Source organism: Malurus melanocephalus, unplaced genomic scaffold (assembly GCF_030028575.1).
Source record: "Malurus melanocephalus ecotype Western Australia unplaced genomic scaffold, MMel_1.1 scaffold_289, whole genome shotgun sequence".
In the NCBI taxonomy this organism is placed as follows: Eukaryota; Metazoa; Chordata; class Aves; order Passeriformes; family Maluridae; genus Malurus; species Malurus melanocephalus.
Window position 1 is genome coordinate 442,020 of NW_026623521.1, and position 12,815 is coordinate 454,834.

The 12,815-nt window shown below is 52.4% G+C and overlaps 1 protein-coding gene across 2 annotated transcripts in view; it reads left to right on the plus strand.

Annotated features, from left to right (window-relative positions):
• Positions 1–848: 848 nt before the first annotated feature.
• The window catches only part of STEAP3 (STEAP3 metalloreductase), a 24,871-nt gene continuing 12,904 nt past the window's right edge, over positions 849–12,815 (plus strand). The window contains exon 1 of one of the 2 annotated variants that reach the window (XM_057376747.1): positions 849–1,084. The gene's annotated coding sequence lies outside the window, so the exon portion shown is untranslated. Of the gene's footprint in view, positions 1,085–3,671; positions 3,753–12,815 lie in introns of those variants that run through there. The other variant, XM_057376748.1, reaches the window with a different exon arrangement.

The following is a 12,815-nucleotide window of genomic DNA, read 5'->3' on the forward strand; positions in this document are numbered from 1 at the left end:
CCCACCAGAGCAGAAGGCAGTGTAATGCAATTAACCCATACAGCTAATTAATCAAATCCAGCCCCGACAGTGTTATCAAGGAGCTGCCTGGAAATGTTTCTTTATGTCAAAGWCTATTTTTAGATCAAATAAATCCAGACCCATCCTGGACAAGCTGTGCTCCAGTTTGGGGCACCTCCATTTTTCATCATTTCCCAGCAGTGAATTCTGCTGCGAATACCCAAACCACGGGCCCGTGCCCCAGAACAGTTTGATGCTGGATTAAACAGTTTTCCTAGAGAGAAACTGAATTTCCACATCCACCTTCCTTGACTTTTGGACTGTTTTCTCCTTTTCCTACTAGATGGCGCCTGCACGACAGGCGGAGACGAGCCCCGGCGGGGAGCATCTCTAACAGGTTTCCTYCGCGAAGGGCCGATAAATGACACTTTTCCCCGAAAAGCCAGGCAGTTGGGAGAGCGATAACCTGCCGGGAGCTGATTAGCAGCAGGAAGGCGCTTTCTGGAAACACCACGTTAACTGTGCTTCCCCGGGGGATGCTGCCAGACCCCCRGGAGGGAGGAGAGGGGTGGTGGGGCCGGGCCAGGAGCTGTATCCAGGGTACCCCGGGTGTGTATGGACACTTTCAGCCCAGACATCCTGCTGAGCACCGAGTGACAGCATAAACTGCCACTTTTTCAACCAATAAAGACACTGTGTGCCCAACTCTGGCTCCACAGAGTTTCCCCATTTTGGCAGTCCCCAGCTGATTCCCCTACACGAGCTCTCTGTTTCACAACTGGCCTCTGCTCATTGGCAATAATTAACCACACGTTATCTCCACCCTCCACCTCCACCGTGCATGTACATTGTACACGTYCCAGCCTCTCGGCTCCTTTCTGAGCTTGGCATTTTCGGCATTGCCAAGCCATGTGCCAGTCCAGTGCAGACAGAGCCCTGTCGTGCTAATAACCCAACTTCTCAACCCAAACGGTGCCACCGGGCCCCAAGAAAGCAGATTCCAGCCCAAACCACAGCTGTGGGAAGGCCACCGGAGGAGCTCCGTTTACTGACTGCTCTGCCAACTAAGTTTGGTTTTCCAGTGGTAAGTTTGCCATTTACTGCTCCTGGATCTCAGGGACATGCCCTGGGTCACCCTGGGTGCTGGACAGGAGCTGAGCTGGCTCCTCCATGCTGTCACCTCGGGTGGCTCCAGCATCCCTGAGACACGATGTGGGAGGTAGGGATTCCCCATCACGCGGTCACCTTGGATGGCTCCAGCATCCCTGAGACACGATGTGGGAGGTGGGGACTCCCCATGGCTCCGGGTGCAGCCTCCAGGAGCTGTCGAGGTTCATCTGCTCCCGGTGCCACGCTGTGCCAGCACACGGGCACTGGTGGATCCTGGCAGCCCCAGCCCCGAGCAGATCCAAAGCAATTTCTTGCCCCGTGGAGGGGAAGGACAGGGAGGAGCGGGTACAGCTGGCACCAMRGCTGAGGGGACAGCAGGACRCAGATGGTGCTGCCAGAGAGCTGCRGCTCTGACCAGAGAGTGATGGGGCTGAAAAGAGGATTGCTGAGAGRAGAACAGTCCAGATGATACAGGGAAAGAAAAACCCTTGCTCAGGACCAGCAAGGAAAAAGGAGAACAAAACCAAAACACATAAACACACAGAGACATTGGCCAAGTTCAGCACGAGCCTGGCGCATTGTGTCTCTGAGGGGAAAAGAAAAATTTAACCAAATTACAAACCCACATCAGGTCCCTCATCTGAAAGGAATGTTCCCAAGGGAATTTTTTGAGCAATCTATGAGGCCAATCAAGGTCTGGGAGTTGGGGGGGCCTTAGCAAATTATCCAGCAAATAGGTGGCCTGGACAGGGCTAGCCACAGGTTTGAGAAGGGGGGACAGATACAAAATGGGTGCTCATTTTGAGATGCTTCTCTGTGACACAAAGGTAGAAAAGAGGGTGTTTTGATGGAAAGCTGGCTAATTTACAAAAAAAAAGGAAATGCAGTCTAAAAAAAGGAGAAGTTGATTCAGCACTTTGGGAACTTCAGCTGGTTGGTCATTTCCCAAGGAAGGGATTATACATCAGCAGCCTTGCCCCATCAGGGAAAGGTACAGGGGGAGACCCACACAGTGCAGAGACCTGAGAGATCAAAGRTGAATCTGTAAGATGAATTGTGAGGACCAAGGCAAACAATGCAACAACTATGGGTTCTGTAAATCAGTCTAAAGGGAAAATTTGTCCTTTATGTAATGTGAGAGAGCAGGTAACAAGATACAACAGGTACAGGAGTGTTCAATGATTTCTTGACTTCAGTCTCCACAAAGACCTGATGGTGGCACATAAATTATCATCATGGTAGGAATGAGGAAGCAGGGGCCACAACGGGTAAGAAGGGGCTAAGGAGTTTCCTCACTCTTCCAGCTGCATTTAGTCACAGATGGCCACTGCAGAGGTGTGATGCAGTCCAGCTATCCCAAAGATCCTCCTCCTGAACATGCCAACTGTCCAATACYCAGGGAACTCAAGCATCTCAAAGTTTGCAGCTTGAACATCCCGAGTCTCTGGAGCTCTCTCTTACCCAGGATCCAGTCACTGGGAGCCACCAATGGGAGCTTTGCCCAGAAATTCCACATTTTTGCTGAAGCCTCCCCAAATCAGCAGGTTTCTGTGTCTCCCAACCCATGGGTGTGACAGGTGACGAGTACCCACACAAGCTGGGACAGCCCTGGCTGGTATCATGCCCCCTTTGCAGGCAGCACAGGGACAGGAGAGGGGGGACATCTGCATAGGACAGTGGTGAGAGAGGGCTGAGATAGTCAAAATCACAGCCTGCACAGGAGAGGAAAGAAGCGGGGCTTGTTTCAAAACTCCAGAAAGACATATCCCATGTGCAAGGAGGACACAGAGGGGATGCAGTCGGCAAAGATCAGGAAAACCCTCCAGACTGCAGGGACAGTGAAGCACTTAAAGCTGCGTTCAGAGGGGCTGCACATCTCCGTGCCCGAGCTTCAAGCACACCTGCAGCCGCATCCCCGCAGCTCTGGCACGGTGCGGGGATGGATGCGGTCCCTTCCCTCCGTGCTCCTCTACCGAGTGAGCAAACCGAAGCTCCAGAGGGATTTGTTTTCAAGTCCCTGTGGGGTTGCCCGGGTGCTTTTGCCTGGAGACATTCCCTTTGATGCCAGCTCCCGGCAGCGCGCTGCCGCCCGTCTATCGATAGGAGCGGGGCCGTGTGGCTGTGCTGGGTGTTCGCAGCAGCACAACTCTTTCCCAGCGTGGGGGTAAGAACCAAGAACCATTATCTGCTCCACGCCTCGTGGCACAGCTTTTCGCAACAAGTGCATGGCTCCTGATAGCAGGGGCAGAGGCGCAACAAGGCGCACCCGCCCATTAAAATGAGACACCGGCTGGCTCTGAAATGTGTTTATAAATAGAGAATTAAAGTCTGCCTTCTACTCCTGTCTGTAATAGACACCGCGACCCGGCTGCCCTGGCAGCGATGCTCCCCTGCCCGTGTGTTTGACCTGGGCACGGCAGTGACCCCCGGGCAGCACTGCGGGGACGGGGCCGGGGTCGCGCTGAGCCGGGCTGTGCCGAGCCGTGCCGGGCCACACCGTGCCGAGCCAGGCTGTGCCGAGCCCAGCGGTGCCTGCGGCCCCGGCGGGCACATGGGCAGGAGGGCGGAGCCCGCGGCCTGACATCACGGCTCGGCTCCGCGCTCCCGGACGGCGCCGCTCGCCCTCCCGCCGCCGCGCAGAGGTGAGCACCGCGGGGGGACGGGCACGGCGGGGACGGGCTGCGCTCACAGGAGCCGCCACCGGGGCTCGAACCGCCGGCCGGCAGAGCAGGGCGGGGCGGGGAGCCTGGGCTCGGCTCGGCTCGGCTCGGCTCGGCACAGCTCCGCTCGGCACAGCTCCGTTCGGCTGGGCTCGGCGCGGCTCGGCTCGGCTCGGCTCGGCTGTCCTGGCCGGGGGAACGTCCCGGGTCCGCGGGGCTCCCGTTCCGCCGAGCGCTGGGTCCCGGGCCCCGTTCCACCGCACCCCCGGCCCGGGATCCCCGAAGCGGGGCTGGGGAGCGGGGCTGCTCCGTTCTCCCTGCTCCATGCTCCGTGCTCCCTGCCCGCGGCCCGCTCCGCCCCGGGCTCGGGCACGGGGTCCGGGGCCCCAGGGCGCTTTTCAGACGCGGCCGTCTCGGTGCGAGGGTTGGGGTTGGGGCTGGGGCCGGGTCCCGGGCTGGGATTGCCGCGGTGTGGCTGGGTCCGGGCGGTCGCTGAGGACGGCTCGGTGGGATGCTCGTCCCCGGTGGGATGCTGCGGTGCGGGGTGCCCGCGGGAAGCGCTTTCCTCTCCGTGCTGCTGGGCACATCCGTGCGGCTGCGGGAAACTCCCTGGCACCGGGCACAAACCCCCCGGAACGGGTCGGGTTCGCTGTTCCGAGTGATGCGGTGCCCGTGAGCGCAGCGGGGATGGATGGGTTGATGGATGGATGGATGCACGCTCAGGCTGTGTTCCTTAGGGAGCAGCACTTGGCGCTTCGGTTTCACTTTTCATTCTAGCTCGCTAAATGCTTTGAGGAAATGAGTGGCTCCTTCCAGCCAGGGAGAAATCAGCACTGAGATATAAAAGAAAAACTTGGGGAAAATCTTGGCCAGGGCCCAGGGTCTCTCAGAGGCGAGCAGGGAGCAGCTCTGTGGTTTCTGAAGCGATGCAAAGGTGGGCTGCATTTGGTGGGGGGACTTCAACATTTGATCCGTGTAATAGTAATGAGGGGTGAAAACTGTGAGGGAAGAGCAGAGGTGATTTTGCAGAGGGAGCATCCCACAGGTGATGGAAGCTGGGGTGGCACTGTCCCTGTCCTGTGGCCCTGGCCAGGGTGTGACACCTGCCTGTGATGGCCTCTTTGCTGAACACCGGGGAGCTGGGGGGGAGTTTGTGTTTGTAATGCCTGAGCTGGGCAGAGGGCAGAGGGGTACAGAGGACCCCAAATCATTTCCATCAGAGTGGTCTAAATAAAACTAACACGTAGAAAAGTGCCTCCTGTGGCAAGAAACCAAAACTGAGAGACAGCAGGAGAGGAAGGCTGTCACTTACAGCATCGATACTCCTGTGGGCTGAGGAGATGCAGGACTAATAAGATTTAAATACTGCATCAAGCTTTCGTTTTCTCTTCTTTTAAAATCACATTTGCTGTGAAACAAATGTACAGTAATATAAGATGCTGCAGTCACTGCATGTATTTGATTTCCTCTGTGATTGTWAAGAAGAAAACGTTGATGACTCAACAAGTCTGTGTTTAACAAAACCACATCAAACCCCAGGAAAACATGCTCTTTGGAAGCATAATTTTTTTGTTGTTTGCTTTGCTTTTCATTTTTGTTTTGCTTTTTATTGTTAAGAACTRTGCTTTGACTGTGACCTTGTAACATCACACCCATAAATGGAAGCAGGTTTAAATTCAGGGGAAACACATTTTTTCCGATGRTGGAAGAAGTAGGCCAGCCATGCCAGCTCTCTTGAGAGGTGGGAAAGGCAGTGTCAGTTGTGATAAGAAATGTCTCACACCAGGAATTCAAACCCACCAATTTGTTATCTATATGTTTACCATCACTGATTAGAGTTAGCTTTTTGTCAACCTCATAATGGAAGAAAATGCTATTTTCAAATTTGAATTTACTGCAGTTTTCCCTGCAGACCTACAGTGGATTAAGCAGCTTCCCATCTTCATCYAAGCTCAAGTGAACCGTCACTTAAATGAAAGCAAAAATCTTCTGAAAGTATGTCAGTGACGTGGGAGCTTTCAACACATTTCCAAAAGCCTTTACATACTCCGGGGCCCAAACATTTTGAAAAATTTTCCCAGGATTTAGGGAACTGACACGGAAATTCCTCCCATCTTTTTTCCAGGTTCTCAGATTTTCAGTGAGTCTCYCTAAAGCCTTGGTTGGGGTAACACGTGCATTTCCATTTAGTTTGTATGAATACACCACTGTAGACTTTGGAAAAAAAAACAACATCCTAGGAGCTCCCCATGGGATGTAGGCTACAAGAATCAGGGTGTGGAGATAACATGTCCACCACTGAAGAAGGCTGATAGCAAGTACTGACAACATGCAAGCACTAACAGATCATGGAATTACAGAATGSCTTGGGTTGGAAGGGACATTAAGGATCATCTCATTCCAGCTCCCACCATGCTCAGGGACACCTTTCACTAGACCAGGTTGCTCTGTGTCCCATCCAACCTGGTCCTGAACGCTGCCAAGGGTGGGGCATCCACAGCTTCTCTGGGCAGCTTGTCCCTGTGCTTCACCACCCTCAGGGTGAAGTTTCTTCCTTTTGTCGAACCTAAACCTACCTTCCTTCAGGGTAAGGATATTCCCCATTGTCCTACCAYTAMGAGGCCCTATAAAAAGTCCCTCTCCAGCTCTCTTTAGGTACTGGAAGTTGCTCTAAGGCCCTGCTGGAGCCTTCTCCAGGCTGAACAACCCCAACACTCTCAGCATCTCTTCATAGGAGAGGTGCTGCAGCCTTCTGAGCATCCCTGTGACCCTTCTTTGGAGTCCTCCAGCACATCCACATCCTTCTTTCATTGGGGTTTGATGCAGGACAGAATCTGTGCCAGTGCAGCTTGGCACAGTGGTGCAGTGCATGGTGTTTGTACTTGTCCTCGCTGAGCCATTGGGGTCCCTAGGGAAGGCATGCTGTTCACAATGGACATATTGGGCTCTCTGAGGGGGAGAGTGAAAAGGTGAATCAAGCTGGATCCGCGCTGCAGGACGCTGGACTGAAAGCAAACAGTGCAGGAGGAAGGGGAAGGCAGAGTGCTCTGGGGTCCTGGCATCTCAGSGCAGTGAATTGATTTCCAGTGAAGAGCATCTCTCTCCTAGTCCAACTCCACCCATCWGGATCTCCAAAGATAACTGCCTGGTCAGTTTTGTGCTGTGTTTGCCTCTCTGCCAGGAGCTTCCCAGGAGCTGCTGGGAAAGGCAGAACAGGCAGCACATGGCCCTGCTTGAGCTTCCTTGCCTTTCCTGGGCAGAGCTCGCTGTTCTCACCGCTGTGCTTATTCAGGGCTGGCTCAGAGCTGCCTCTGTGCTGTGTGTCATGGCTGTGCTTCACAGGTGGAAAAAAGGGATCAGCAGGAGCTGGGCTGGCCCTCTGCCATAGGCTGTGTCTTCCTCCATCCCACACTGCCTCGCAGGCCATCYTCTCCCCGTGTGGTCCTGTGCATGTTGTGAGTGAGTGGGAAAGGCAGAATCAGAGAGGCGAGGCCGTGCTGATCTTGGAGCCCCTTCTGACGGGCGCTGCGGCGCGGAAATGGCCAACGCAAACATTTCCATGCAACCCCTCCGTGCTTTTCCTGGAAAGAAACAAAGAGGTTTTAARGAGCTGGAGCCTGCCAGCTCCCTGTGGTGACTGCTCAAGTCAGATCTCACCATCTCTGAAGCCCCAGAGAAGGGTGGAAGCCCCAGCTCGTTGCAGGCAGGAACATCTCCTCCCACCGTGCCAGTCTGCAGGGAATTACAAGATGGACCTGAGAAGATTCCACCAGCCAGGCTTTTGGTTGTTTTGCTGCTCTCCTCGCACTTAGGGAGGGGAAGGCTCAAAAATGGGTCAGTCACTGAGGTAGTCAGTAACTTGGTRAGAGCAGCAAGAGAGTGAAGRCCCCAAAAGAAAGCAAGAGGAGCYACATAACGCTTAAATACACCTGAARKTGAGGTAAACCACCCCTTTATGTAACTTCAGAGCTGTGAGATGCTAAGCCAAGAAAATAAGCTTCTCATTCAAAGTCACATCAGGCAGATAAGCTCTTGTGCACTGTGTCAGCATCAGCACTGCTCCAGCAAACTCCRTCTTGCTTCAGGTCTGTGCTTTACAGAGTCTTACAATGAAACCTCAGGGTTTCCCAGACTTTCAGATTCCCATTTCATGATGTTTTATTACAGGGCAGGTCTKTCTCAGGCTTCTCATTATTCTGTCACACAGTCTGCACAGGCAGCCAGATGTTTYTGCAGAAGAGCAGAAGAAGCTCTTCAGACAAGGCGTGCAGAGAAGTGGCAAATGGAGGTAAATTTGGGGGAGAAAAGTTTGAGGRTATCTGTGGCAGAACCTCTTGGTAACTGTGCTTATAAGTACATAGTTTTGATGAAAACAGGCTGAATAAAGGTTCATTTTCCAGTTGTTTATCATAGAAGGGTAATTTTTCTGSTCAGCATTTAAGTGGAGGGTTTAGCCTTGAGGAGGGAAATTGACCCTGCAAAGTGGCCACAGACTGGCTTAGTTCTAGAGGAAAATTGTAGTCAAAATGTCTGGGCATGTGTGGGAAAAAGACTGTTTTGCCCCGGTGGGAAATTCTGGTAGCCCTTTCTCCTCCACTTGCCCCTGTTCTGAAAGATGTTTTTTTTTAATTTTGGTCCTGGTGAAGAACATCTTGTGGTCAGGGACAGGGACATGCCTTAGGCCTCACTGCTGGCTTCCAAAAACAACATTCTCAGTATTTTTCAATGTATAAACCAGAGGGTGTATGGAGAGGGGAGAGTCAGTGCCTGTCAGCCCGTGTTTTCATTAGCGTGTGATGGAGTAGGGAGGCACATACTGAATTTGTAGGTGACACTGAGCTGGGAGGGACTGGAAACATTTCAGAGAAGAGACTGAGAATTAAAGATTGTGACAAGCTGGAGAGCTGGTCTGAAAAAAAAAACAGGGCACATGTGTGGGAGGACTGAGTGACCGCCTGGACAGCAGGTGAGYGACCAGGCAGCCAGTGGCCATGGGGAGCCAGAGGACAGGGACACTGTGCCCCATGAGTCAACAGGGTCACACCGTTGTGCAAAAGCAAACAGTTTTCTGGGATGCAGAAAGAGAAGTGGCGCACTGGGGAAGTGGTGTCTGCTCCTGCTGGTGCCTTTGAGGGGCTCAAATTGGAAAATGCAGTTCTGGGCATCCTCCAAGAAAAATGAGAGCGAGGAACAGAGGCTGAGTTGTTGGACACTCGGTAAATAACAGCTCTGATGAAAGAGTTGGGTTTCACTCGTGCGGGAAAAACTGAAGGGAGATGTGAAACCTGTTCTCCAAATACAGAATGTGTCTGCAGAGGAGAAGGCAGATAATTTGCTGTGTCCTTTGGGGGTAGGAGAGGAAGGGATAAGGTTAACTGGATTGAGAGATAAAGAGGAGAGAAAGCAGGGCTCTGCCGGAGCTTATGGAAGTGGCTTTAGGAGATAAGCACCTGATAAATGAGGTAATCAGATAAAGAACTGCCCTGGGGCAGGAGGCGGCATGGGGACCTGAGAATGCAAATTGCATCAGGGTGGAGAACAGCTGCAGGGGGACATGGGCACCTCCTGGAGCCCCACAGCAGATCTGGGGTCACAGCAACCCCACAGGTGCCATGGCAGGTGTGGGGTCGCAGCAATCCTTGGAGCCCACACCAGGTTTGTCCCCAGTGCCTCGCAGGGAACAGGCTCAGCAGCCAGCGATGCCAGCTCGGCGCAGGGTCACCCTTCCTGCCACAGGTCCCTGTCCCACGTCCCCATGGTGAGCAGCGAGGGATGGGGTGAGCAGCCCCCAATCCCTGTCCCCTGTGCCTGTGGGGCCCAAGGACAGCAGTGGGGACAGCCCAGCTCCCGGCATTTCCTCATTCCCACATCCTGGCTGGCAGCCCAGGGAGTTTGCAGCATGGCTTTTCTGGAAGGGTGATTTWCATCCTTTGCCAGTTCCTGGTTTGYGCCAWTGGGGTGATGAGTGTGCTTTGGAAGGAGAAAGAGGAAARGGGGCAGCCAGCTTGGTTTCCCTGACTCCTTCTCTTGCCTGCAGAGGCTGGGAAGTCATTTCCAGTCAGCCTGGGCAGGACTGAAAGGTCTCCAGAAATGTGCACCAGAGCTGAGATTAAAGCAGCTTTGGATAAGCTCTTTTATKACTTAAATCTGTTCCAGTTCCAACAGGTTCAGGTTCATGGCACTTGCTGCGCTCCTGGGAGGGATGCTCTGTGTGTGGGAAAGAGACTTAAATGTTTGATTTTACCCTGAAATAAAATGGCTGTAGCCAAAAAAAAAAAGAGTATTTCTGCTCATAGCAACACTTGAACGGAAGCTTCAGGTGCTGGATGCTCCTCTCCAGCTGGRGCTTTTGGAGGGTTAACACAGCAAGAGATGCTCTGCAAACAGAGCCTGGAGGGCTTTGGCGGTTCAAAGGTCCCTCCATGCACTCTGGGAGTCCCCTGGGGCAGAAATCACCCCTGTCCCCGAGTGTGTGTGTTTGTGGGACCGTGCTCTGTGGAGCTGGGTGCCAGCCACGGGGCCCAGGGGACCTTCCCAGTGCAGAAATGGTGACATTCCTCRGCAGTGACCCCAACAAAAGCTCTGCTGCCCCGTTTGGTTCCTCACRCGCCTCGCTGGTGCTGGAACCCGTGTGCTCATTAAGGAGTGTGGATAATAATCATGTGCTTTATCTCGAGCAGCACCCAAGCAGAAGCTGAAGCACAGAGCAGGCTCTTTGATGACCTGCACGSGTTGAATCCACAGCTTATGGAGAYTCAGTTGTGGTTGATTTAAATAAAAACTGACCTCGGGGGGGAGAGACAAAAAGAGTTGTTTTAGCCAAGGTAGTGCAGACTGAGTACGTGAGGCTGAGCTCAAAGATGAGTTTTTATGCAAACAAGAACCAGTTTGGTTCATCAACCATCACTGGACAGGATGTTAATTTGAGCTCCATACGAGATTGCTGCCATGTTCTGCAGCACAGTTTGATATATTTAAAATACTGCCTTTTTCTTAGTGTTGTTGTAAAACTAACTTTTCTTTTATCTGATAAATCTGACTAGCAGGGCATTGAAAGGGAATCTTGATAATATTTTTGTCCAGAACTGAAGCAAAGCTCGTGCCCTGCCACCACAGGTCCATCCTTCCTCAGGGTGTGCAACTCAAACACCTCTGCACTGTGGATTACAGGAACCAGTGAGCCTATCCTGCACCAGAGGATGTGCAAGGGGCCCCAAAAGGTGGTCTCATTGTTAAAGACGTGGTCAAAGATATCTGGGTCGCCCCAGACAACCTTGCTGGAGTCTCATCACTGTCGGTATCTCTGTCCCCRCGTCTGTTGACGAGGATAACACAYGAGTGCGTTCCCTGGTAGCTGTGGGGGATGATCTGCTTGGCAGATTGACTCTGCTGCCAGCCCAGGAACACCTGAGGGGGCTCCTGCAGCTCCATCCAGAACGGCTGTCCTGCTCCAAAACCTGAGTGAGGCCTCTCAGTGTGGGCAGAGAGGCAGAAAAACCTTGTTTGCCTGGCACCAAGCCTAAGCTAACAGCCTCTGCCAAGMCTCAGGTGCAAAATATGTAGAATTATCCCTGTTTTTCTTCTGTGAGAACCCCTCCCTCTCTCTGCCTGGGCAACAGAGATTTGACTGCTTTGTTTCATGTAGCTTCTGTTCATCTGATCCCACTTTTTGGGGCAGAAGTTGCCTTCTGGCCAGTTTTTGTAGGGTGCTCAGCAGAGGGGAGCTCCCAGTTTTGCTCACTGCCCAYCACTGCTATTGCCCTGCAAATAACAGCAGTGGTGGCAGTGCAGTCACTGAACTGCCCCTGGGARCAAGTGTGCCACAGCAGGACACAGCAGGGATATAAGGGTGTCATTGGCAGCCTCGCTGAAGGGCAGCTTGCTTTGCTTTCAATATTTTAGTCAGGGARCTGCTGCCCAGTTAGGATTGGAGCTTGTTTATTCCCTTTAAATAATCTTCCAGCTTCCTTGGTAAGAAACTGGTCTCCTCAAATCACATGTGCTGTAACTCAGCRGGGATGCAGTTTCCTTATTAAGGAAGATCAATAAATGAGGTTTGTCTAAGGCTGCAGCACACTAAAAACGTGACCAAGCACTGTGGTATTCACCCCTGCCCTCTGCACAGCATCCAGACCATGGTGCTTTGCCCTCACTCTGGATGGGTTGACCTTGCCATGGAGAATTAGCTTGGGGAGGAAGAGTTTTAGCAGGTGACATGTCCATAGGTGCAGAAAAAGCAGCGTGGACACAGAAAGTCAGGGATGGTGGCAGGAAGGCAGGGGGTCTGCATGCTCCCCAGAGATACAGAGGTGGAAAAAAGCTGTTGCCTAATCAGACAATYCATTGCCAGGCATCTGTTAGGCAGAGGCCACAGTGTTTGTCTCGGAGAAATGTGTTTATGGTGAAAGAGGGATGTTCTCCTCCTTTCTTGGAGGGATTTCAGTGCGTGGCAGTGACGGCAGCGTCACCCTCAGGAGCAGCAGTCAGTGGCAGGGATGAGTCCTGCTCCAAAGCCCCACCAGTCAGAGCATGACTGAAATAATCACACCAAAATCCACAGAAAAGGTTTTGAGTCTTCTTACTTTGTAACTATCCTGCTGACTTCAAAGGCTGTTTGATTCTGTCATCCCTTTTAATCAAAATAACTGGAGACAGCAAAGATGTTTATCTCCAAACACTGCCAGCATCTCTCTACATGTTCAGTGGCAGCTGCAGGACAGAGGAAACACACTACAAGAAAAATTGCTTGCAKCAAAATTCACATCCCATTGGAGCCACAGAGAGAACTTTTGAGGTGCCTTAAATCGATGATGAAATGAGTCTGTGGGTAACAATCACTTTGTCACCCTGAATGCTGATTTCTCCCCCTATGCCTGAGAGCCAGAGATGAGTTTCTTTATTTTGGGGTAAAATTTTGTGTGCACAGGTGGTGGAAAAGGGAAGGGGGGCTATGGGAGAGCAAGCTAATTACACTGAACAGTAGCATTAGCCCTAGAACAAATAGTTCAGGACATGAATAAATTTAGGTGAAGCAAGAAGGTTTCT